Below are 24661 nucleotides of genomic sequence, written 5' to 3'. Positions count from 1 at the left end.
GTCTTTCCGTAGAACCATTCATTTTTAAAGGAAATTAGGTGGAGACAACACACAATTAGAGAAGCAGTAGGTATGCATTAAAGGGTATTTGTCCTCAAGATTTATCTTTCACTCATGGATGACCCCATCATAGAAAGAAATTAGCATAATTTATATCAATAATTTGTTTCTGTGATGTGTGAAGAAAATAATACCCTACAATAAATTAAAGATGCCTTTACGACTCCATTTTATCAGCTTCTTTACCCTTATTTACATTTAGAACTGCAAAGTCATATTAATAGAGTTATGAAAATGGCCCATGGGCTGAAGCCCCTAGAGGCTTATAGTATAATAGCAATGAGTAAGTAGAAAGACTGCTCAATTTGACTTTCCTCATTGTTAAGAGGCTGCTTCTAATTCCCTAGTTTCCCAAGCTTGAGGTCACCTAAGAGGAGTTGCTATCTCCTGCGTAAACTGGTCAATCCTTTTGCCAAGCAGATTCATTTGATTTGTATTTTAAAGTGACCTTTTGACTTGTAATCATCCACATCTCTTCATGCTTTATTTCATTTTATTTTGCTGTAGAGCATTGTAGAATGTTTGTCATGAAAAGAGCTATATAAATATTAATGTATTGATAGTGTTATGGTTTTTCAAACCTATATTTTATGTCATGGGTTTTAAGAGCCACAGAATTTACTGACTGCACAGAAAATTTAAGTATAAACGGACTTACTGAAATGCCCCAAATGCAATAAAATGTATGAATTATTAATCCCATGAAAGTCAGTATGATCCTGTTTAAATGCCAAATTTTCTGAACCAATATTGGATTTGGGAGTGTGGTCTGACTACCTGTTTTTGAACAAATCCTCTAGGTGATTCTAATGCATGCCAAGGTTTGGAAAATATGGCCTTAAATAATTTTCAAATTGTTTAAAGATTGAAATAAGAAAAGCAGAATTGTAAGAGTCTGTATCAGACTGAAAAGTGTCTCCCCAAAATTCATGTCCACGGAGACCTCAAAATGTGAACTTACATGGAAATAGGGTCTTTGCTGATGTCAGATAAATTAAGATGATACTGGATTAGAGTGGGTCCTAATCCAATGACCAGTGCCCTTAAAGTAGAGAAAAATAAGACACAGACAGACACAGGGAGAGTGCCATGGAAGGGTGGAGGCAGAGACTGGAGTGGTGTTTCTACCAGCAAAGAACATCAAGGGTTGTCTGGTGACCACCAGAAGCTAGAAAAAGGCAAGAAAGAATGCTACCAGCCAACTCCGTAATTTCAGATGTCTAGACTTCAGAAGTGACAGAGAAAAAAATTTGTTGTCGTAAGCCTCTAAATTTGTGGTATTTTGTTATGACAATAGCAGGAAACTAATATGGAGTTCTAGTAAAAATTGAATTTATTTACTATTTTCAAGTAGAGGTTTTTTTTTTTTTCCCTAAACAGAATACGAGTGTGTTTATCACTTTGATTGTGGTGATGGTTTCAGGGGTTTATGCCTATCTCTAAACTCAGCAAGTTCTATAGTCTTCTAGTATATAAATTATACTTCAGTAAAGGTTTTTTTTTTTAACATCTAGAAAAGCAAAATATTCCATGTAGTATGAAAAATACAGTCAAAAGACTAATGACAGAATGGAAAAAATATTAGCAACATATATACCAAAGGCTTCTTTTCTTTAATTTATAAAAGGCCCCCAAAAATGAGTAAGAAAAAGATGGATAACATGATAGGAAAAAATGGTGAAGATGTGAGAAGACACTTTACAGAACAAAGAGGTACAAAATGAAGATACACCAAAAAACTGTTACAACTTAGTGGCGCCATTAAATTAATGACAACTAAGACAAGACTCTAGTCTTTTCATCTATCAGGATGGCATATTCAGTTACAATGTTCAAAACCAGAAAGTTGTATGGAAATAGCCAATGTCTCATAGTCTTGGTGTAAAATAAATTGCACTGTTTTTTGTAAAGTGATTTGATGATACCTATTAGATTTTTAAATGCACACAGCACTGCCATACCTAAGAATTTACATACAAAATTATTTCAAGATGTATGTGAAAGGATATTCTTTGCGGGATTTTTTGATGAGAAAAAAATAAAAACCTACAAACAACCTCAATGTCCACCCATATGCTATTAATTCACTGAATTATGAGCCGTCTGAATTAAGGAGTAAGAAGCAGACAGTTAAAAGATGGAGGTATTTTTCCGTGTATTAATATGGAAAATATTTGAGATTTTATCAACTTTCAGGAGCAGAGGAGTGAAATGTTTAATTCTTTTACAAATTCACAAAGAAAATATTTTTCTGGAAGTAATCACAAGGAATGATTAAAAGTGGGTATGTTTGATAAGCGGGCTTTGGGATGTGAGAAATGAGGCTCTCTCTTCACACACTGCCCTTCTGTACAGCTTACCTAAACACAGGTATTTAGAGATATACGTAAAAACACGCATAAGTATCACGCCAATTTGCATGATACAAATGTTAAGATTATGGGATTTTTATTTTAATTTTCTGTGCTAAAAACACTGGTATTTTATAGTTTCAAAAAGGCATGAGACAAGGAAGAGATCCAGACTGTGGAGTAGGAGGACTCGGAACTCGCCCCCCCCCAAACACGTCCAAAATACATCTGCAGGTGGAAGGATGCTTGCTGAAAACTGGAGTCCGGCAGCAAGTCTCCTGCATAACCTGCGCAGGGCAAGTACAGGCCGCACAATCAAGTCAAGGCTCTAGGAAAGACCCACACAGAGTCTGGTAGAAAGGCAATGCAGTGATCAGGTTGGGATCTGTGCCCCTGGAAGGAAACCCAGAAGAGGAGGGGAATTACACTGGTGGGGATACACCCTGGGGAGTGAGCAGTTCAAGCCCCAGCCCTGCGGTTCGACATCAGGAAGACAAGTCCCCTTAGCTGGTTGGAGGGCCAGTGGGACTAACAGGAAGGCTGTAGGAAGCCTGGACCCTGCTCCTGAGGGGTGCACGCAAGCTGGCTTACTCCTCAAACAGGATGGAGAGATTGGACTGAAACTGCATGGGTCGTCAGCCCATTTCTGTGACCATGCTGATGCTCACCCCAGCCTGATCCCAGTGACCGCTCCAGCCCCACTTGCTTCACAACACAGTTCCACACTGGGGTGAGGCTGCCAAGGCCAAGGGGGAAACTCAGCTGTGAAACACAGAAGTGGTTCAGATCCGGAGCTACACAGCATGGCGTGTAGCTTATTACTTATTACTGGTGCTTATGCAAGCAGTGCATCAGGTGCAGTCGGGGGCTCTGCCTGCAGCCCGGATGCCACAGCCCACACCCAGACCCATGCCGAGAGCCCTACCAAGCCCTCTTGCCCCAGCACTGCTGACGCTGAGTGTGCGAAGAGCACACATCTAAAGCGATCAGAGCCAGCTTGGATCCAACCCTCAGGGCTTCTGTTCCAGCATCGTGGGACCCAACCCCACCAGCTTAGGATGGTGAAGGCCACTGAGCAGTGGAGAAGCCCCAGCTCTAAGCTGTCTCTAGCTGTAGTCCCTCCACTTCCAGTCCCATTTCCTACCAAGGTGATAGCTGCCAGCACACCCTGGGGAAAGATGTGATTTATGTTTATCTCAGACTCAGCTCTCCCACAAAAGCCACTGGGCACATGCAGACTGTACAGGGATTTTACCACCCAAGGACAACTCTTCAAGGTAGCAACAGGCAACTGTCTTACCTAATTTCATAGACAAGAGAAAGTTAAGCAAAACGGGAAGACAGAAGAATTTGTTACAAACAAAAGGACAAGGGGAGAGGGGGACCCTGAAAAAGCAACAATGAAATGAAGATAATTTATCAGATAAAAAGTTCAAAGCATTAGTAGTAAAGATGCTAACTGAATTAGGGCAAAGAGTAGGTGAACAAAGTGAGAATTTTAAAAAGAAACTAAGTAGTTTTTTAGAAAGTAGACTTTCTAAAGTAGTACTTTCTAAACTACTTTCTAAAGTAGAAAACTACTTTAGAAAGTAGTTTTTTAAAAGTCAGAATTGAAGAATACAAAACCTGAAATGAAAAACACACTGGAGGGGATAAAGAGCAGACCAGGTGATACAGAAGAACTCATTAGTGATCTGGAAGGCAGAATACCAGAAACCACCAAATCACAAGAGCAAACAGAACAAATTTTTTTAAAAATGTTAATAGTTTAAGGGACTTCTGGGACAACATCAAGAGTACAAACATTTGCGTTATAGGGGTCCGAGAAGGAGACAAAAGAGAGAAGGGGGTTGAAAATATATTTGATGTAATTATGGCTGAAAACTCCAAAACATAAAGAAAGAAACAGATATCCAGGTAAAGGAAACACAGATGATCCCAAACAAAATAAACCCAAGCAGACCTACACCAAGACGTATCATAATTAAAACAGCGAAAGTTAGAATTCCAAAGGCAGTAAGAGGAAAAAAAAAAAAAAAAAAAAAAAAACCTCACATACAAGGAAACCTCCATAAGGCTATCAGCTGACTTGCTTTTTTTTTTGCAGAAATTTTACAGATCAGAAGGGAGTGGCATGATGTATTCAGTGATGAAAGAAAAAATGCTGCAACTTAGGATGCTCTACCCAGCAAGACTATTGTTTAGAATTGAAAGAGAGATAAAGAACTTCTCAGACAAGCAAAAACTTAAGAGTTGATCAATACTAAACCAACCCTAAAAGAAATGCTCAAGAGTCTTCTCTAAGTGGAAAAGAAAAGGCTCTAACAAGAAGTGAATAGCCATAAGAAGGGAAAATCCCACTAGCAAAGCAAGTATGTGCTGAAGGCTAAGGACCAACCACTCAAAAAGGCATGAGACAATTAGCCTTCTACCATCAACTGTTTTACAAACTGTAAAATAAACAACACACGCATATGTACATACACAGACATACAGATACAGACACATACACACAAGCTTTTCCTACTGTACTTCTTCAGACTCATCAGCATAAACGAGCATTTTCATTTACAAGCCCCTGAGCTGAACTCATCCTTGGATTGACTTTCCTCCTTAAGTTTTGGCATCACCAACTAATCGATAGTTCTCTGGGGGGGTCTCTCCGGGTAACCTCTCATTGACAGAGAGGAGTTAAGTGAGAAAACAGAACTTCCTCATAAAAGTCCGGTTTAAGAGGTCACTTTTATAAATCAAAGAACAAAAAACTCTGCAGGATATAAAAATAGTATAATCACCAGCCCGGACACTTGTCTTAGAATTTGAAAAGACTCATTTTGTAATGCTGAACTTGGTGGTCTATGACAGCAAACACCTGTGGGGAATTTACATTCTTGATCTTTCAGAGGCTGCCTTTATCATCATTCACTCTAACAACTCCGCAAAGCAAGGTGGGAAAACACTTGGGTGAGGAAGGATGTTTCAATAATACAAGGTAAATAATTTACTGCATATCACTCAAGGGATGATGAATAAGAGCTCAAGTTATGGGTCAGGGGACGCTGGCTTTACATCCCAGCTCCACTATGACTCACTGTACTGCCTGCAGCAACTCGGCTTCTCTGTATGTCCATTTCTCCACCTAAATCAGGGAAAATATACAAGCCTCTTCGTAGGACTATTCTCAGTATTAAGTGAACTGGTGCAGGTGCTGAGCACAGGATCTGGGAGACAGCCAGCATTTTTTAAATGTTGGTCATAAAAAATTTTATATTAGAAATATACACAATATCCATTTTTTTTACTGTATCAGCTATAATAAATGAAACAGATACCATGAACAAGTCCAAGGGTTCATGCATAAAAATTTCATTGTAGCTGGCTGCAGGTTTGGGACAAAATGATTATTTTAAGTGGAACAGACATGCACATTTAAATGATGTTAGAGATAAATTATGGATCATATTTTCAACATATTGGACCTCCTTCAACTCTGTAAAACATATTTTAACTTTTGATTCAGAGTATGTGAGAACAAAACCAGTAACAGTTAGAAAGATAAAAGATAAACATCATCCCATATTTCAACTTGGGGTCATTCTTTTCCCTTATAACTAATTCATGGTAACATATTAGTTGCTCTAGGAATGACCTAGATTTCAGTGACAAGATAAGGGCTGTTTGGTTTTCACACTGCGGGTTCCCTTGCTTGTTTGCGTGTTTGCTTTGTGACCCCGGGAGATACTGCACTCCTGAGGGAGGTGATGTCCTGATAATCCACCATATTTATAAAAGTCATTTTGTTTTTTGCAGAAGCAGCAGGATGCAAGACTGAAAAAAAAAATGGCCTCCTTATACTGAGTTTTATTTTATACCGATAGATGTTCAAAATCACAATGGTATTTTTTGCTTTTTACCTCCTCCTCAGGTATATTCTTTCTCAGTTTAAAAGGACACATTAAATCACCTGCATGAGGCTGGGGGCAGTCACAATATCTAAGAAGAATTGCAATGAGATACTGTGTGCCCAGCGAGAGTGAACCAGGCACTCATAATGTATTCCCCAGAGCAGAGGACTTTAGGGGTCAACAGACCGCCTCCCGAGTTGGTATGTAACATTGCATGTGTATGTACATAGCTTTCATCAGACATTCAGAGGGGTCCTTTCTCTAAACGTGATTGAAAATCATAGTTCTGCAGAATGTGCGAACCCCAAGATGCTTTAGAGCTTCCAACTGAAGGAAGCTTGGCACTGTTTGTTACTCAGTTCCAGAACAGACCGAGAGACAGGGAACTTCTAAAGGGAGCTGTGAAAGGTACTGTTTGTGTTTAGAAGCAACAGTTTGATAATTCACTTGGGGAGGGTAAGGAAACCTCCATTCTAACTCCAGTTAACTGTGGGGCTGTTTGCTGGATGAAGAGGTCTTGGTTTCGCCCTGCTCACAGAGAGTAAAGAAATGATCACTGAATCAACACCTTCTAATCAAGGTTGATTTTAGTTTTGCTTTACTTCTTAATGTTAACAGACAGAAAAACATTCTGCAAACCTAAACTGTAAATCCTGTCTTAATTCAACTTAGAATTTAAACTGAATTTTCAATAAGGGCAGGGAAATTGGAGTCTAAGTGTCCTTATGTTTATGTTTCTAACACCTTTGCCCTTGGACCTGGATTTATGTGTTTTTTATACTATGGGAGAATTGGGTTCAAATTGTTCAAAAATTTTTTCAAGACAAAAATATCAAATCTAAAGAGGAATGAGATGTACAAGTATAAATCATGAGGGTATTTTTGACCCAAATTATATCAAGGTTGATATAACTAGAAAAAACACTGGAAAATAAAAACTTTTGCCCTGTTGTTGTGACAGTACCTTATGAAGAAAACATGTGTGGGTTGGCTTTAAAAGCTTTCTAGATTTATAATTTTTATTCTCTGCAATAAGGTCTTGGAGTCATCCATCATTCAAGTTGTTATGGAATTTGATAGAAGTATATTCAGAACTTCTCTCTGAGGGTCTGTTACGGAAAACAGTTGGAGAACTCCACCTACTCAGATTCAGATTACAAATGTTTTGACTCTGTTCCGGGCATGTGAGACAAATTATTGCATCCTGGTCAGCACACTCCTTTTGGGATGAGCTGCCTGTTTCTATGATTGTCAATGCACTCATAAACAAAGGAGGACATCCTTTCCAATAAAATATTTTAAGTATTCAATTTATAGCACTGAGTGTAAAATGTCCCAAAATACTGTGGATAGACAAAGCAACTTAAATTCCCTTCTGATGAGGGGTCATAAAATATGAACATGCTACTTAAATAGCACTCAAGAAGAAAATAGGGAAATAGGCTAGACTTTCTTATGGTACACACACTTGTGGGGAAAAAATTAAATGCATGTTAAACCAGATGCATGCTAGGAACAGATTCCTATGAATTGAACCCTCTCCCTGGACAAAGACACAAAATTTTCCATTTCTTGGCTGTATATGGATTAGATATATCGCACATCTGATTTGTCTTCCAAAGCTGTGTCTGGGCTTCATCTCAGCTCTTTTGCTTTTCCTCTTGGTGTTCATTGGACAAATATTTTTTGTAGTCACCCAACTGTCACTCATATATGTGTATTCACATTCTCTCTACTTAAGAAAGTGAGCTTGGAAATGTTGTTTAAAACAACCATCGGTATATTGATCACTTAGCTAGTAACTGGTGAGATAAAATTCCAGTTTACGGGTATCAAACCCCACAACTCCTAAAGATGCTTCTTTTTAACTTAAATCTGACACTCTACTATGGAGAGCTAATAAATTCTGGCTTAATAGACACCCCCACAGAATATAAGATTTTATAATGACCACCTCCCCAGGTAATCAACCTGAGCAGGAAAATAAGAGAGTGGGCACCATGTCTGGAGAATTTACACACGTTACAGCTTAACCAAAAGCCAGTCTCCTTTCCATCATCACCATGCACCAGACATTTACAGTAACATCAGTGATAAGACACTTTTCCTGAAAAAAATCTTTCATCGGTCTAAGTTTGAAACAATTGCTTTGGTTATTGTTGAGTTTTAATGCTATTTATTTAACCTTCAAACTGGTACGTTTTTATTACTTGCCCTATAGAGAAATGTGTGTTCTGCATGAGAGTGACTTTGGACAACTCTTCTTACGCTGTCAACTCAGACGGATGACAGATGTGGACCCAAGTACACACGAGCCCTGGGGAGAATTGTTGTGATGACTCAAAATTGCTCAACCTTGAGTTGACTACAGTTCATATCTTCACCTGGGGACATTACATATTCCTCTGCTCAAACAGTTGATTCTAAATAAAAATGATTAGAATACGGATAAAGAGACAAAATTTCAAAGTCAATTTTCTCTCTGTCACCACAGAGAATTTTCACTTGTGTTTCAGATTTAAAATAGTGAACTAGAACACGAAAAGTGAAGCATAATGCTTTTCTCTGAGATGCACAAATTTTAGTTCACACATTAAATATTTATTTAATTTGAAAAATATGTGTCATGTTATTTATTATTCTTTTATAATTTCAATTGTAAAAATTTAAAGTGAATCCAGAGATTTTTAAATAATATCACACGATTATTATTTAAAATGTCATTTTCATACAAAAGAAAGAAGTGTTGGCATGTATATTAACTACGCCACCGATTGTAAATTTAATCCTATGTTAATTATAAAAGTAGTAGTTAATGAACTAGGTATACTGTGACTCTAATGATAAATAAAATACTGTATTACTTAAAGTACTGATGGAGTTACAGCATGTAAAATAGTTTGCAGAACCAAAATCCTGTCTTCCAGAATCTGGGCAGTTGACATTTTTGAGATACTCAGCTCTTTCTGGCTGTGGAGTTGAGAAATGGCAACTTTTAATGGGAAGTTAGACTGGGTGAGAACACGGAGAATCTGACTCCCCTAGCCCATGTACACACATACAAATACACACACACACGCCATGTGCACAGGCAGAAGGACACAAGCTTCCCAGACCCCTGTTTTGCAGTTGTCACCCTTGTTGCCCTTTAAACACATTCAATAAAGGGATTCAGTTTTATATCCCTGCCCCAACTTCCCTTAATCTGCCTTTCAATCTCTCACCTCTGGATTATCTCCATTTTTCTCCTGTCCTTCAGCACATACAGCCCTACTTAAGCCCTGTCTTAAAATGCCCCCAGTGGTAGTTAATTTGAGTTATGGTAGCTAATTTGAAGCTGGAAGCATCTCAAGTAACTGTTTCATTTACATACATATATTTTTAGATGCCCGTATAGACTATCCTGAAAAATGATTTCTGAAGTAAACAATTTGTTTTGAACTGAGAAATCTCTGTAATCTTTCTTTACTTCCAGTGGCACAAACGTCACTCTGCCCTTAAAGACTATTTAATCAAAGATTGCATGCTCTTCTGCTGCCCCAGCCTTCTGCTCTAGTGACCAGATATCTACTCTACTTACAACCACCTGCAAAAGAAGAAAAACTAAATGTGTCCTAATTATGGCATGTACCAAGGTTAGAACCTTTCTGATGTGACAAGCCTCTCCACAACATCTCAGGGCATTGTCGTGCTACCGTCCAAACTACGTCTTATATAGTGTATAATCTGCTGTTAATAATGGGATACAGGACAGGAAGATACACTTTCTTTGTTGGCATAGCCCATCACTTCCAAAAAGGTCCATCTGTAGTTCTTTTCCAAAGTATGCACATATTTTGCTAAAATGTGGGCTATCTGACTAAAGCCATTTTAAAACTGGGCCTGTTCATGCCCAATAAAAACTTAGAAGAGAATGTGTGGCCTTTGGAACCTGTTAAAATGTCATTACTGCCAAGAATGTGATGTATGGGGATGACTGACGATTGTATTCACCATGGATGCTACACACTGTGCTCCGGAATGTCATGGAGCAAGTCTTCGCTGCATGTTTGACATAATTTGGCAACCTTCTTTATGAGCAATTCTACAAAGAGTGGGCCACAAATTAACCCAATAAAAATTACATTAAGAATAATTTCTTGTTCTCTCATTGTTCACTTTGTTCATTCTCTGCCAGTGTTAGAGCAGGGTGTCTTTTTTTTTTTTTTTTTTTTTTTTTTTTTAATCTTGAACAGGACACAGCCTCTCTCTTCTTGAGAAACGGATTGAAGTCCACCCTCAGTTATGAATCTGTTCAGTTTCTAGTTATCACTGACTTAGGCAAACTACCTCCAAGTAAGCAAAATCTGCCTCAGTGAATTTTGAGGCTGTCATTCCGGAAAACTCTAAACATTTTTTCATGACCACCTCTCAGCCTTATGTTTTCCTAAATTAAACCTCAATTATCTGTAAATGATCCTTTTAATAATATTAATACAATCTCTCATTCTTTCTCAAAGTTAGGGAGGTGCTTTTTTGGCTACTAACAATTAATTCAACTATTCATTAAACCAGCAGTTGGCAACAATAGCTCATGCATCAATCCAGCCTACCTCCTTTATCTGTAAATAAAATTTTATTAGGACGTAGTCACTCCCATTCATTTACATATTGTCTTTAGCTGCTTTCTCACTACAAAGGCAGAGTTGAGTGGTTGTGACAGAGACTATACCAAATCTAAAATAGTCACCGGCCTTAAAAAAAAAAAAAAAAAAAAAGCCGGCCTTAAAAAAATGTTTCCCAACCCTTACATTAAATAGACATTTATCAAACACCTGTTTTATGCTAAGCACTGTGCTGGGCACTGAAAACATAACTGTAATAAAAGTCCCCACAAATGTGTAATTACATGCTGATGTATCTGGCAGCAAAAAACAGGAGTAGGAAGAATAAGGATACAAATTATATATATATTATTCAGAGAGACATTGTAAGATAAGAAGAGGAAGACATTCTCCATAATAAAAAAAATAAATTGAAGGAACCTATTATGCATTTGTGAGCAGAGAAAAAAAGGCACCAAACTTTAACCTACTCTTTGGTTCTTATGACTCCTGATATTACTGTCTTCAAGGACCACCTGACTGGAGAAGCTATCCATCAATATTCCACCAGGGGATCATATTTCAAAGCACTGTCTGACCAAGGAGAGAAAAAATCAATTTTTTATGTGGTTCTCTGAGGCTTTTGTTCTACCCGATAATTATTTTATATATTTCTTCTACAGTGCTAAATCAGAATATCCAATTTTCTTTGCACTGTGAAGGTGAAGCACAGAGATGAGCATGGCATTGTGGACATTTATGTACAATTTATTTGTATTTCATTTATTTGAAACAATGTTTAGGTTGCTATTTCCAGTTAACTCTTTTCTGTGACAGCAAGCCAGTCATCTTGTATCTGGCCTGACCTAATCCACTTTGGACCTTGACTTTGATGTTCACTCATATGGAAACACAAAAAAGATATGGTTCAATTAAGCTATGTATAACAGTCTATTTTCAGAAAGAAAAATCTGAAATACTTTTAAATGGCTTTAACGTGTCTAAGGGGCAACATACATTCTAACTCCTGTCCTTCTAGTTCTTTTCTGACCTCCAGTGTATTAGCTTGCTTCTGAACCTGAGACCATTCTCTCTGCACTGCAAGAATTGGTGTGAGTACTCTCCAAGACGCAGGTGAACTTAAATTTGTTCATCTTAATAAGGCTGTATATTTTATGGGCTTTTTGTCTTTATTTCTTTAATCATGATTCATTTAGATATTCAATGAAATTTTCAGAAAAACCTTCAAAGAGGTTAAGAAGTCTACTATATAAATAGGTGCAAGTAATTTGATGCAAATGATGACCATTAAGTAACATTTCCATTATAATTTTGTTATACCCTCTCTCTAAAACTGATGTGAAATGACTTGTAATAAAAACTTGGCTATGAGACGTCTGCAAACAATTAATGGAAGACTGAAAGATTCATAAATAATGTGGGAGAGATGAAGATAGCCAATGATGGTAAAATTAGCAAGCAAATTAGCTACACAGTGGTGAGTAAATGCATCAGAGGGAAACCATGGAAATATAATTTCAGATTTAATGAAGAGATGTAGTTTCTATAATGCAAAAGTTCTTTTTAATTATTTTGGAGTAATATAAGGTTTGTGATAGAATAATATCTAGCACACTGTGGGTATTTAAATACATGTCAAATAAATGGAGAGGTTGGTTTAATGGTAGTTTTGATGGAGCTTATTTTATAAGTTAAAAATGAGTTGAATTGTTTATGGGTGACTAATAAGGACATGACATTGACACGGCAATCTTGTAGGAATTTTAGTCCATATAAGATTATGTTGTCTTTTTCTCATTGTCCTAGTATTATGATTATGTTCTCAGTGACTTCATATTGATGACATTTTCATAGGAAGTAGCCAAAAGGGTCAGTTAGCTCAGTATTAAGGTACAAAAGTTACTAAAATAACAACCTCATCTTCATGAATTCTGTTGAAATATCTCCATCCCAACTTTTTGGATTCCACCTTCTTACACTACCCTAACTTTAAAATAAGAGATACTGCAAGGATGTGAATTCAGTGTGCATTGTGATTCAGCCACCCTCAGGATCAGTTATGTTTTGACATTTTGAAATCTTAAACCCACAAGTAAATAGGAAAAAAGATTTTTAGGGAACTCACAGAAGTTTCTCGTACCATGCATTACTTGATTTAGTCTGGCTTTGCACTTACTGTTAACGGAATCATAAAATATATGTTCTCATAACTCTTTTTTAGCTCAAGTACTATGTTTTAAGATGCATTCTGCTTTAATCACGAAATGGTTAATCATTTTGGTTGATTTATAATATTCCATTGTATAGATATCTATCATTTATTTATATATCCAATTATTGACTGACATTTGGATTTTTTGGATATTTTTATACTCCAGCCAAGGGTGTTAATAGTATTTTATACATGTAGTGTTTTTCAGTACAAGTTTTTCTGGTGCAGAGTTATTCAAACTGAGATTGGAGAACCATTAATGGAATATGAAATCAAATTATTAGTATATAACAAAAATCTTATGAAAATGTTACAGGATTGAATCAAAAATATTAAAACATTAAATATTACAGTAAGAGTAATGATATTGTTTCATGACATTTTATCTCCATGTATGTTTGTGTATATGGTCACAATGCAAAGCTCAGAAAAAGATTTGAAGAAGCAAAATGATATGAGAAACTATGAAGGAAGAAAAACTCAGCAAAAATAGACAATATAAACAATCCTATAGGAGAATGCAGATACAGGAACTGTCTGACAGAATTTAAAATAGTTTATTTGCTCTATGCAGAAAGAGGAAAGACAATATTAAAAATTCTTTGCAAAAAAATTCTCTTAAAGAGATATACTAGAAATGAAAAATGCAGTAGCCTAAATTAAGAATTCAGTACATAAGTTTACCAGTGGATTAAACACAGATGAAGAGACAACTGGTGCACTAGAAAACCGGCCAAAAGAAACTATTCAGAATGAAGAATGAAGAATTAAAATGATGGCAACTGCATGAGAAAGTAATGGACACAAAGAATACAGTGAGAAAGTTTAAAATTTGTAACTTCTGGAAAAACAGGAGATAAAGTATAGAGCAAAAGTTCTCCTTTAGAAGATAATGGCTGTGAACTTTATTAAACTTTGCAAAACTGGAGATTAGACATCACTCCACACATTTAACAAGCCCCATGAACCCCAAACATCCAAGCTCATCACTTAATAACTGCTAAAAACCTAACAGAGAAAATCTGCAAACTATCCAGAGTAGAAAAACAAACATTTTTAGAACACCTTTAATGGGGCAAGAAATAGTGTATTTCTCAAAAGAAACAATGGAAGCCAGAAGACACTGTAACGATATCCTTAAATTGCTGCAAGAAAATAACTATTAATCTAAATTCCTTCCACCCAAGAAAATGTCCTTTGACAATGAAGGTGCAGTAACAATATTTTCAGACGAGATTGTTTAAAAGAATTCATGAGTAGCAGTCATGCATTTAAGGAAAACTTGGGGATAATTTTCAAGCAGAATGAAAATAAGTTACAAACGGAAAGTTAGAGATGCATTAAGAAATAAAAAATGGTAAAGATGGATTCTGAAATGAGTTCTTTGGTGGAAAGAAAAATACTACTTTTAGGATAAGTAATCATTTCCAGGGTAAGTGTATCATTTTTTCTGATTATTATGGAGGATGCTGGTTCTTCACTAGTCACTGTAACACTTTGAACCTTTCCTGATTGTCCATGTGACTCTGCTGTGGGAACTGCTCAATTTCATGCTGTGCATGCAGGAACCAAACCTCACACAGTTCAGCTCTCTGCAACCCATGGGAGGGCCTTGAGCAGCTTGGAATCAGGACTTCCAAACAGCTTGAATACTAGGATAAAAGCATCCTTAATTGCAAACTAAGAGAACTGAAACATGAGAATGAAAAGAATTAGCATCTATTCCTACTCAGCTGATTCAAAGACTATAAAAACAGTGACTTAATTTTATCTAAAGGCCAGGAGCTAATTTGTTTTAGGAGGTCTCTGGTTATATGCCAAAACCTGTGTTCTCTAGGATTTAGAGTCACCAGCTGACCTCTGAAATCTGCTTTTTTGGTCAATATCCACATTCTGGATTCAGGACCTATGAACAGGCTGTCTTTATTCATACCACATAAGCCGATCAATGTTTTTCCCTGCATCATCAATGATGTAGCTGGCTTAGCTCAGTCTCTGCAGGATGAGTGAGAGAAGACAAGTCCTGGCTGTGGACCACCTGCAGGCATGCATGTCTGTAGTAAGGATGACAAGAGTTGAAGGAAGGAGTTGCAGAAGGAGGATAGAAGTCTCATGAAATAAAGAGAGAAGCATGTGGAGCATCAGTGAAATTTCACCCCTTTGTATCAATGAGTACAAAAACCAAAATGATTTAGTGAAACATTTAAATCACAAAATATCTTGGGAAAGGACCTTACTGTTTAGCAAACATGTAATGAAAAGTTGCCTTATAGATATGTGGTACTTCTCTTGAAGAAAATAATTTGTCATTAACATGTTAGATGTAGATGGCTATTGATCCCAAGTCCTAAAAACAATGAACAGTGCATATTTTCCTGTAAATCTGTTTATACTAGCAAGTTGCCTCCAAACTATTTTTATGCTGTAAGTAAAATTTTTAATTCTTGCCCATCCTTTTTTCAATACAAATAATATTCATTATCAGTGAGATATACATAAATGAATTTATACTATAATTTAAAAGTTGCTTTGAAGACAGCCCTGTGTATGACAGATCCTGTTTAAGCTACAGGTAAATAACATCCTTAAATTTAGTAGGCAAATTACTTAAGTTATTTGCATATTCTTAAAAATAAAAATATAACAAAATTCAATAGGGCTGAGATATTCTTGTGTAAGATGTCTTTTTTTTGTTTGTTTTAAAAAAACCTATTATTCCCTAATGGTTTGTTATTCATGCCATAGGATGATTCCAACCTCTGGAATAATCCATGTTTTCCTAATGACTTTCTAGGTAGGTGACCAAACTGCTTTGAAAAAAAATGCTTTTTAATCCCGGCCAATTTATCCCTACAGCAGTACTCACCACTACCATTCATAAAGGAGGAACACTGCCAAATATTGCAAACTTCGGAGGACATCTGAAACTTACTGTTCAGTGTTTCCTTGAAACACTTTTATGAACACTTGATTCCACTGTAAGACAAACTGCTTGCAATGTCTGAACGGGAAACAAAGAATGACTGCCCACTGTCCAATCTTGAAAGAGAAATTTTTATACACATTTACTCAGCAGCATTGCCATGGAGGTGCCTCAGAAAGGAATCTGGGAGTATTTTTTGCATCACAGCCAACAAACATCAAAATATTCCTTATTTATTATCCGCCTGAGATTGTTGTCATAATGCAATTATGCAAATGAGGACTTGCAATCACACTGAGTATTTGTTCCGGTTTCGAGGCAAATACTTACTAGATCACAGCAGTTTAAAGAAAACAAGGACTCACCACCAACAGAACTCAGGGAACGTCAAAGAGCATGAGAAACTCCCATTGGAACCGTTCCCAACGTGTTGCATAAATAAAGGTAGGGTTTGTTGAAGCTTCCCTCCCACCCCCTCCATTTTCTGCGGGAAAAAGCAGCATGCTTAGTTTGAGGAAAGAAGCGTGGCTCAGGCAGTTGTCCCCACCTCTTCTATCCTGGGCTCGGCTGTGTGGGCTTTTCTTTTCCTTTTCATATCCAGCAGCTTTCTCTAGCTTTCTCCCGCTCCTCACACCCCTCCTCAAATCCACAAAGGATTTCCAGCAGAGAGCAGCGGGTGCCCCGTACTGGCTACTTTCCCCGGACTCGGAGGGCTTTCACAGGAAATCAATGGCTGCTTATTTTCCCCTCTACTGTGTTTTATGTGTGGACTGACATGGCCCCAACCATACCAATCCATTCTGCAGAGCTATTTCCATTCAGATGTGCCTCTTTATAAATAGCGGAAATTAGCGGAGGGCCGGTGTCAAACTGCTTGTCACATCTTGTTTTCAGTCTGTTGAAATCAGGTTTATAGTGTCCTATTCAGAAACCTGGACTCCTTTTTGAGTTGCACAATGCATTTCAGGAGTTCCATCAGGCGATAAATGCAGAACTTCACATTGCTATTAAATAATAATCAAAATGATTAGGCTTTTGAATTTTTGTGAAGGAACTTATTTGCATGGAATTTGTTGTTTTAATTGTACGACGTCATGTATTCCTGGGTATTCATCTCTCTAGTGTGTAAAAGTATTCCTAGTTCGTTTGTCAGTATTAGAGTTGCATAGGGTGAATGTGTTCTGGTGATTGAGTAGCAATGAATGAGCGAATAACTGAGAACCGAGAGCATGAATACAGTCAATACCACACATACCATGTGAGTGTCCCCCAAGCCCTCAAACAAATAATAATTAGCATCTCTTAAATGCACGGCACGGAACAAAACCACCAGTAAATGCTTAACAACTCATTTAATTCCCACAACAACACTTTGAGGTACTGACTATTATGGTCCCCATTTTATAGATGAGGTAATTGAGGTTTAAACTGATTAAGGAACTTTCTCCAAGTGTCACAGTTTGTTAGAGACTGACCCAAACAGTCTAACTCCAGAGCCTACAAAGTAATCCCCATGCAATACTGACTCTTTGTAAACCACAGGTGGTTTAGCTCAGGGTCATTTTTAATATTAAGTGTACAAATGTACCCAGAAAGCTAAGCAATTCCTAGATTTGAGTCTGGCATTAGAAATGACCACAGACTATGGATAAAAAATGTAAAGTAAATCTTGATACACTTGATTAGTCCCTTAGATGCAGTTCAGGGACTTACAAAAGAAAATGGTAGGTTTTAATAGGGTGCTAAACTGTGATGAAGGAGAATGGTAGCTTCCGGCTTAAAATAAGAAGATCGAGAAGAGTTTCCCTACAAAGCACAGGTACTTTTAGGAACAACCCACGTGTGATCAAGGGCGCAGATTCAGAGATACACCTTTCCTCATGCAACGTTTCTAATAGGACCAGGTAGCCCGCTGGATGCTGCTCAAGGGAATATCATCCACTGGGATTCTGTGAGGTTAGAGAGGGCTGACTGTCCTATAATCTGAGGCTTGCCCTCCCATCTAATGTAAAAATGACCCTTCCTCTACTTTTTAAATTAAAAACACTTAAGGTATTCATACTCAAAAGCAAAGTAAGACTAAGGCAAAACACTAGTTGTTTGAAGGGTTTTCAGGGGGATGAGGTGAAGAGTAAGATATTAAGGACACATGAAAAAATGCTCAATATCACTAATTATCAGAGAAATGTAAATCAAAACTATGATGAGGTATCACCTCACACCAGTCAGAATGGCCATCATTCCAAAGTCTATGAATGATGAATGCTGGAGAGGGTGTGGAGAAAAGGGAGCCCTCCTACACTGCTGGTGGGAATGTAGTTTAGTGTAGCCATTATGGAAAACAGTATGAAGATTCCTCAAAAAACAAAAAACAAACAAACAAAAAATAGACCTACCATATGATCCAGCAATCCCACTACTGGGTGTATATCCAGAGAGAACTCTAATTCGAAAAGATACATGCACCCCAATGTTTATAGCAGCATTATTTACAATAACCAAGACATGGAAACAACCTAAATGTCCATCAACAGGTAACTGGATAAAGAAGTTACACAATGGAATACTACTCTCCCATAACAAATAATAAATAATAAAATAATGCCATTTGCAGCAACATGGATGGACCTGGAGATCATCATTCTAAATGAAGAAAGCCAGAAAGAGAAAGAAAAATATCATATGATATTACTCATATATGGAAGAAAGAAAAGAAAGAAAGAAAAGGAAGAAAAGAAAAGAAAAGAAAAGAAAAGAAAAGAAAGAAAGAAAGAAAGAAAGAAAGAAAGAAAGAAAGAAAGAAAGAAAGAAAGAAAGAAAGAAAGAAAGAAAGAAAGAAAGAAAGAAAGAAAGAAAGAAATGACACTATGAACTCATCTATAAAACAGAAACAGACTTTCAGACATAGTAAACAATCTTATGGTTACCAGGGAAAGGGGGTAGGAAGGGATAAATTTGGGAATTTGAGATTTACAAATGTTAGCCACTATATATAAAAATAGATTTTTTTAAAGTTTCTTCTGTATAGCACAGGGAACTATGCTCAGTATCTTGTAATAACCTTTGATGAAAAAGAACATGAAAATGAATATATATATGTATATGCATGACTGGGACATTGTGCTGTACACCAGAAATTCACACATTGTAACTGACTGTACTTCAATAAAAAATTTTTAAAAATTTAAAAAAAAAAGATATTAAGGACAAACCAGAAATCTCCAATGATCTCCTCTCTTTCCAGAGACAACCATCATTGTAAGTAATGTAAATAAGTAAATAACTATTACAATTTTTAACTTTCACTACCTGAATATGTATCCAGAAATATTATATACATTTATTTCATATATTTTATAAAATTACAAATGACACCCACTGTATATAAAATATACCTGAGTCGTTTTATTCTACTTAGGGTTTGGAAATCTAGGTTGAGTAATATACAGGGGAACTTCACCATGGGTTTGAACTGGGCAAGTTGACTTATGCACGAATTTTTTTCAGTAGTAATACTACAGTAGTACACGGTCAGCGGTTTGTTGAATCGTTGGATGTGGAATTGCAGATATGGAACTGCAGATGTGGAGAACTGGCTATAAGTTAAACTTGAATTTTTTAACTGCATGGAGTGTAGGTGCCCATAGCCCCCCATGTGAGTCAAAGGTCAGTTGTAGATCTATTCTAGAACACTTATTTCAACCTCTGTATGTGGAATCTCACTTAATGAATATATCATAATTAGTATTTTGTTTGCTAGTGGATGTTTGTATGGTTTCCAGTTTGTATGGTTTCTATTACATATACTACTACCTCATAGAACTCTGCAGATGTCCCCTTGTATGAACATGTAGAAATTTCTTTAGAAAATATCCTTAGAAATGACAGTGCTAGGTCATGAGGTATATGTATTTTCAATTTCAGTCTATTGATCCATATTGTTTCCTTAAGTAGCTGTACTGATTTAAACAATTTCCAGTAATTAAGCATTCTTGTTTCCCAATGGCCTCTTCAACATGTTGTATTGTAACTTTTTACCAATATGATATATGACAATATGATATAATTTATGTTTTAATTTCCAGAATTATTAGTGAGGATAAACATATTTTACCATAATTATAGCCATTTGTGTTTAAATCTTTTGCTCATTTTTCTACATTTGATATAATGGTTGTTGTTGTACTCACTTGTAGAAATTCATGATACTAATTTATACACATAAATATATAGATATGTGTGTGTTATTTATACCTATATCAAATATATTTTTGAATCAGTCTTCTTTTCCCTTTTAATGTTGTCTCTTGATTTTACAGTAGGTTCAAATTAAAATGTAGTCTATTTTATAAATTGTTTTCATTTTGATATATATACTTTGCCTGTGTCTCACTTAAACTCTCTTCCTATATATTGAGTAGCTCTGACTATTTCGCGGTATTACTACATATATACTGTAATACAGCCATTGGTAAAGAGGAACATCATTCTGAAAATTTCATATTGAAAAAAAATGTTTAAGCCACCCCCAAAAAAGCCTCTAAGTCAATCTCTGCAAACAGCTCAGATATGGGGTATACTTTGCTCCATCCTCAGAATTCATAAAGATGAGTAAGTGGGTTCTCAGGGGACTGATCTCCAATTTCCACTAACCTTGCTCCAACTGTAGAATTCAGTGCTGTAATTCTTAGTCTACTGTCATTGTCAAAAAGTTAAGCACAATTGTCATGTTATTATTTCATGTGAGTATGACATCACTTTTCTCTTTTTCTTTACTAGGGTGGGGTTGGGATTCACCAAAAACAATGAAAATAAAACAGTATTTAGGGAGCAAATAATACGGTTGCTAGCACCAAGGTTTCCACTAATGAGCTGTTTAACCCTGGGCAAATCAATTAACCTCTTTTAAAAGTCATCATCGTACCTTGCCCTGATGGAGTAACAAGCTTGCTCTAGGGAAAAAAAAACAAGGTCTTGAAAAATTTAGGCCCAAAGTAAGGTACTAATAACAATTCGTTTCATTAATCAGTACCTCTTACTGCCCATTCCTTTACCATAAGCTATAACCACCACATATGTACACAGTCATATATAAATGTTGTCGGGTTTCTCATTTTTCTCAATCTTCCATGAATGAAGAGTATAGAATTTATAACAGTCTGCTTATCATTCTAACCATCAGCATTTATTTCTACATAGTCTGTTTTGGCTTTCTAACTTCCTACTTCATTCTTTTTCACTGAATGCCATCAGTATTTCTTACATTTTTTTTCCCCTTTAGTAGCCCACACACATACCAACTGAAAATGAATCTAATTGCCTTTCTCTTTTTAAATTACTCCCAGCAACAAAAATATTAAATGCTCATTTTCTCTGGCCAACTGTGAATGTTTCAATGCATATAATTGGGAAAAGTTCCATTTGCCTAGATTTTTATTATTCATTCCCTTATGCTGACTGCTAAAGTATAAAAAAGAAGAATGTTTAAGCTAAAAGAAATGACCTATCAAAAGAAACCATTTGGTGACTTTCATTTAGAATCCTTAGGTATATCCAAAAGACAGCTTCCTAAAATGCTATGGGATAACATTACAAATAAACCAGATGAATTTCTTATGTCATAAATCACGTAACTCTGATTACCATGATGGGTTTATTGTTAACATTCATTCCCAGAGTGTTCATTTATCAATGCCCATCCTTCCCCAATTACAGGTAAGTTTTCATTGTAGGGAATTTGGGGGGGAAGTATTCTCTCTTTGACAAGCTGAAATATTTTATGTACTGTGTATTTTCATGGAATTCTGTGCACAGGGATCTAGGAAATACAAAACAACGACCAATGATATCAAATCACTTATAAGAAGCCAACTGAGTTTCTCAGTGAGTTAAGTGACTGACATATCCTGCATTGCTTTTGGGACCCATTACTGACTTAACAAGATAATTCACCAGAAGAGCATAAAAAGGACAGCATCTCTTTGGTCTGTCCTTATCACATCAACAATGATGCTAATTGCCAAATGATAGGTTTTGTCAAATGAGACAGTACTGAAAGTTGGACTTCACCTAAGCTGTAAGAAGAGAGATGCATGAGGGTTCTAGAACTGAAGGGCAAGGTATCAGGAAGACTGGATATCAGAAGAAAACATATTAAATCCTAATAATAATGATTTAGATCTAAATTTTCCTCTTCATACTAATATTTAATCAACTATAAGGGAAAAATTATTAGACATACAAGGACTCAGAAAACTTACTATTCAAAAACCCTCTCTGAAAGAATTTCATGAGAATATTTTAAAGCAAAATAACAAAGAAATCTGAAGAAGAAGAAGACAAAGACTGGGTTTAAAACATTAAATCAACACCTCAGGAATGAAAAGAAAAGTTACTTCAGAAGGTGAGCTGTACAACACACCAGTAAATATTATCTCAATTTAGAATGGAAAGACATAGACTATATAGAATAAAATATAGTATGGTTAAGATGCTAGATATTCCTGTAAATTTACATAAATCACATTTTTCCTTAATAGAAACAGGTCAGTGGCAAAGAAATATTTATCTATCACTTTAAATCCTTCACACTACTGATTCTATATCTAATAATATTTACATGACCATAATTTAATAAATATTAATTCTTGGCCTCAATTTTAGTTTCAAAATATAGCCAAGTTTGGAAGACTAAATTGTGTGTATATTATAAATGTAAATTGCCTAAAATAATAATATGGCATGTCAAGTTTACAAGATACTAACAGGAAGAGAGGTGGAGGGAAACAGAGAACAGGCATTTTCTCAACATAAACAGTAGTAAGTAAGGTGATATAATCTTGAGTCATCAAAATTATTATTACATTAGAATATAATGTTCTGCTCCTAAGAATAACCATAACATTCATTTTACATATGTTCACAATGATAACTAGTAGAAGAAAGGATGTAAAAATGGATCTGATGGAAGTAATTTGGGAAAGGTGTTAAGAGTGAGAAAAATGTATCATATGGTATGTTTGAGAGGCTTTAACTAATTTCATAAATCAAGAAATAATACGTACAAGTGGTTCATTTAGAATGTGGAAGTAGCAAGCCTCACCAGAGGTGTCACAAACAAATAATGAGGTAAGACAACTGAAGAAAGAAGCAACGGGATTTGTTTCTTAGCACCAGTTAGTACTGGTTTACTTTCCTTCATCTCGTTTACAATTACTTCTATAATTAACAAAGTAGACAGAGAAAAAAGATTATGTATTTCCTATGTTTTAACAAACTCTAGTCTATGCAGAAGTGTTCATCTCTAGTGCTGTTCAACAAAATTTCTTCAGCATTCTATGGCTGTCCAATACCATCACCACTAGCCAGATGTGGCTACTGAGGACTTGAAATGTGGCTAGTGTTACCAAGGAGCAAAATATGTAACTCATGAATTTTAGTTAATTAAACTTAATGACTACATGTGCCTCATGGCTATCATATTGGTCAATGCAACTCAAGTAAGTAGCTCCCAAAACTTTTGCCATCAAACAAAGTTTCTTAATTATTTTCTCCCAGAGCACCCTCACCCATGCTTTGAAGACGCCAACCACCCTTCAGTGAAAACCTGTTTACCACTCTTACTCAAAACATAACTGCTAATTAGAGCACTGATAAGCCTGAAACTCTGCCACTTCACCAAGGCTAACCCAAACCAAAGCAACTTGACACTTTGGTGTGGAGACGTTTATTCTTAATTCAGATACAGCTCTCACATTAGTCTTTTTGAAATAGTAAAGTGCTTCACAGATCCTCTGTTAGCGTTATGAACCCCAAAGGGTCTGTCAATTTCTGCTAAAACTTAATGTTCTAAAATCTTGTGACTCTCTTACTTTTCAGGTCTCTGATAAGACTATGAAGGATGTTGAATCTCAAATAGACTTTCACATCATCTGCCCAACTGTAAAATCCTCTATATCTCACTGGAGAGCTCAAATATTCTTTGACTGGTGTCCCAGAAATCAATGAAGTACACTAATGCACTGGGACTTGATCCTGCTTGAAGCTTGCTGGTCACTAACAGGTCCTAAAAGCTGAAAGCAACAAGCAATTAAGAAGCTGGGGGCAGCATAGTTACCCCCTGACCTAATCGCAGATCCATCCCAAAGAACCATTCTCCACATCCAGTTCTACCACAAAGGGGGAAAAAAAATCTCTATACTTTCTTCTCTTATAGCTGTCATTTAGGGAAAAAAGCATTCTTTGCAGTGAAATTTTCGCACTCTTCCATTTCAATTCTGCTATACCCAGGCATCAGGAGGTCGTTCAGAAAAACTAATAACCAGAATTCAGAGCAAATAAAAGTAACAGACTCACATAGCTTTCCAGTCACCCATTATAGCTGGCTTCAACAGGCCAAGGATTCAGGGGCTAGATTTCAAGCAGACTACATCATTTTACGGTCAATATTATTAACCATCACTGTATAATGCAAAAGTTAAAGGCACTGCCTTGCCTCCTGTTCTAGTGTTTATACACTGATGGAGTCAGGGATTGTAGAAATGCTCCTATTTCAAGCAAGGTCTATGGGGTAAGCGCCTTCTAAGAGCAGGTTTACATTAGAGGAG

This window comes from Camelus bactrianus, chromosome 3 (genome assembly GCF_048773025.1).
Source record: "Camelus bactrianus isolate YW-2024 breed Bactrian camel chromosome 3, ASM4877302v1, whole genome shotgun sequence".
Classification (NCBI taxonomy): domain Eukaryota; kingdom Metazoa; phylum Chordata; class Mammalia; order Artiodactyla; family Camelidae; genus Camelus; species Camelus bactrianus.
The sequence above is the reverse complement of the archived record's forward strand: the minus strand, read 5'-3'. Positions refer to the sequence as shown.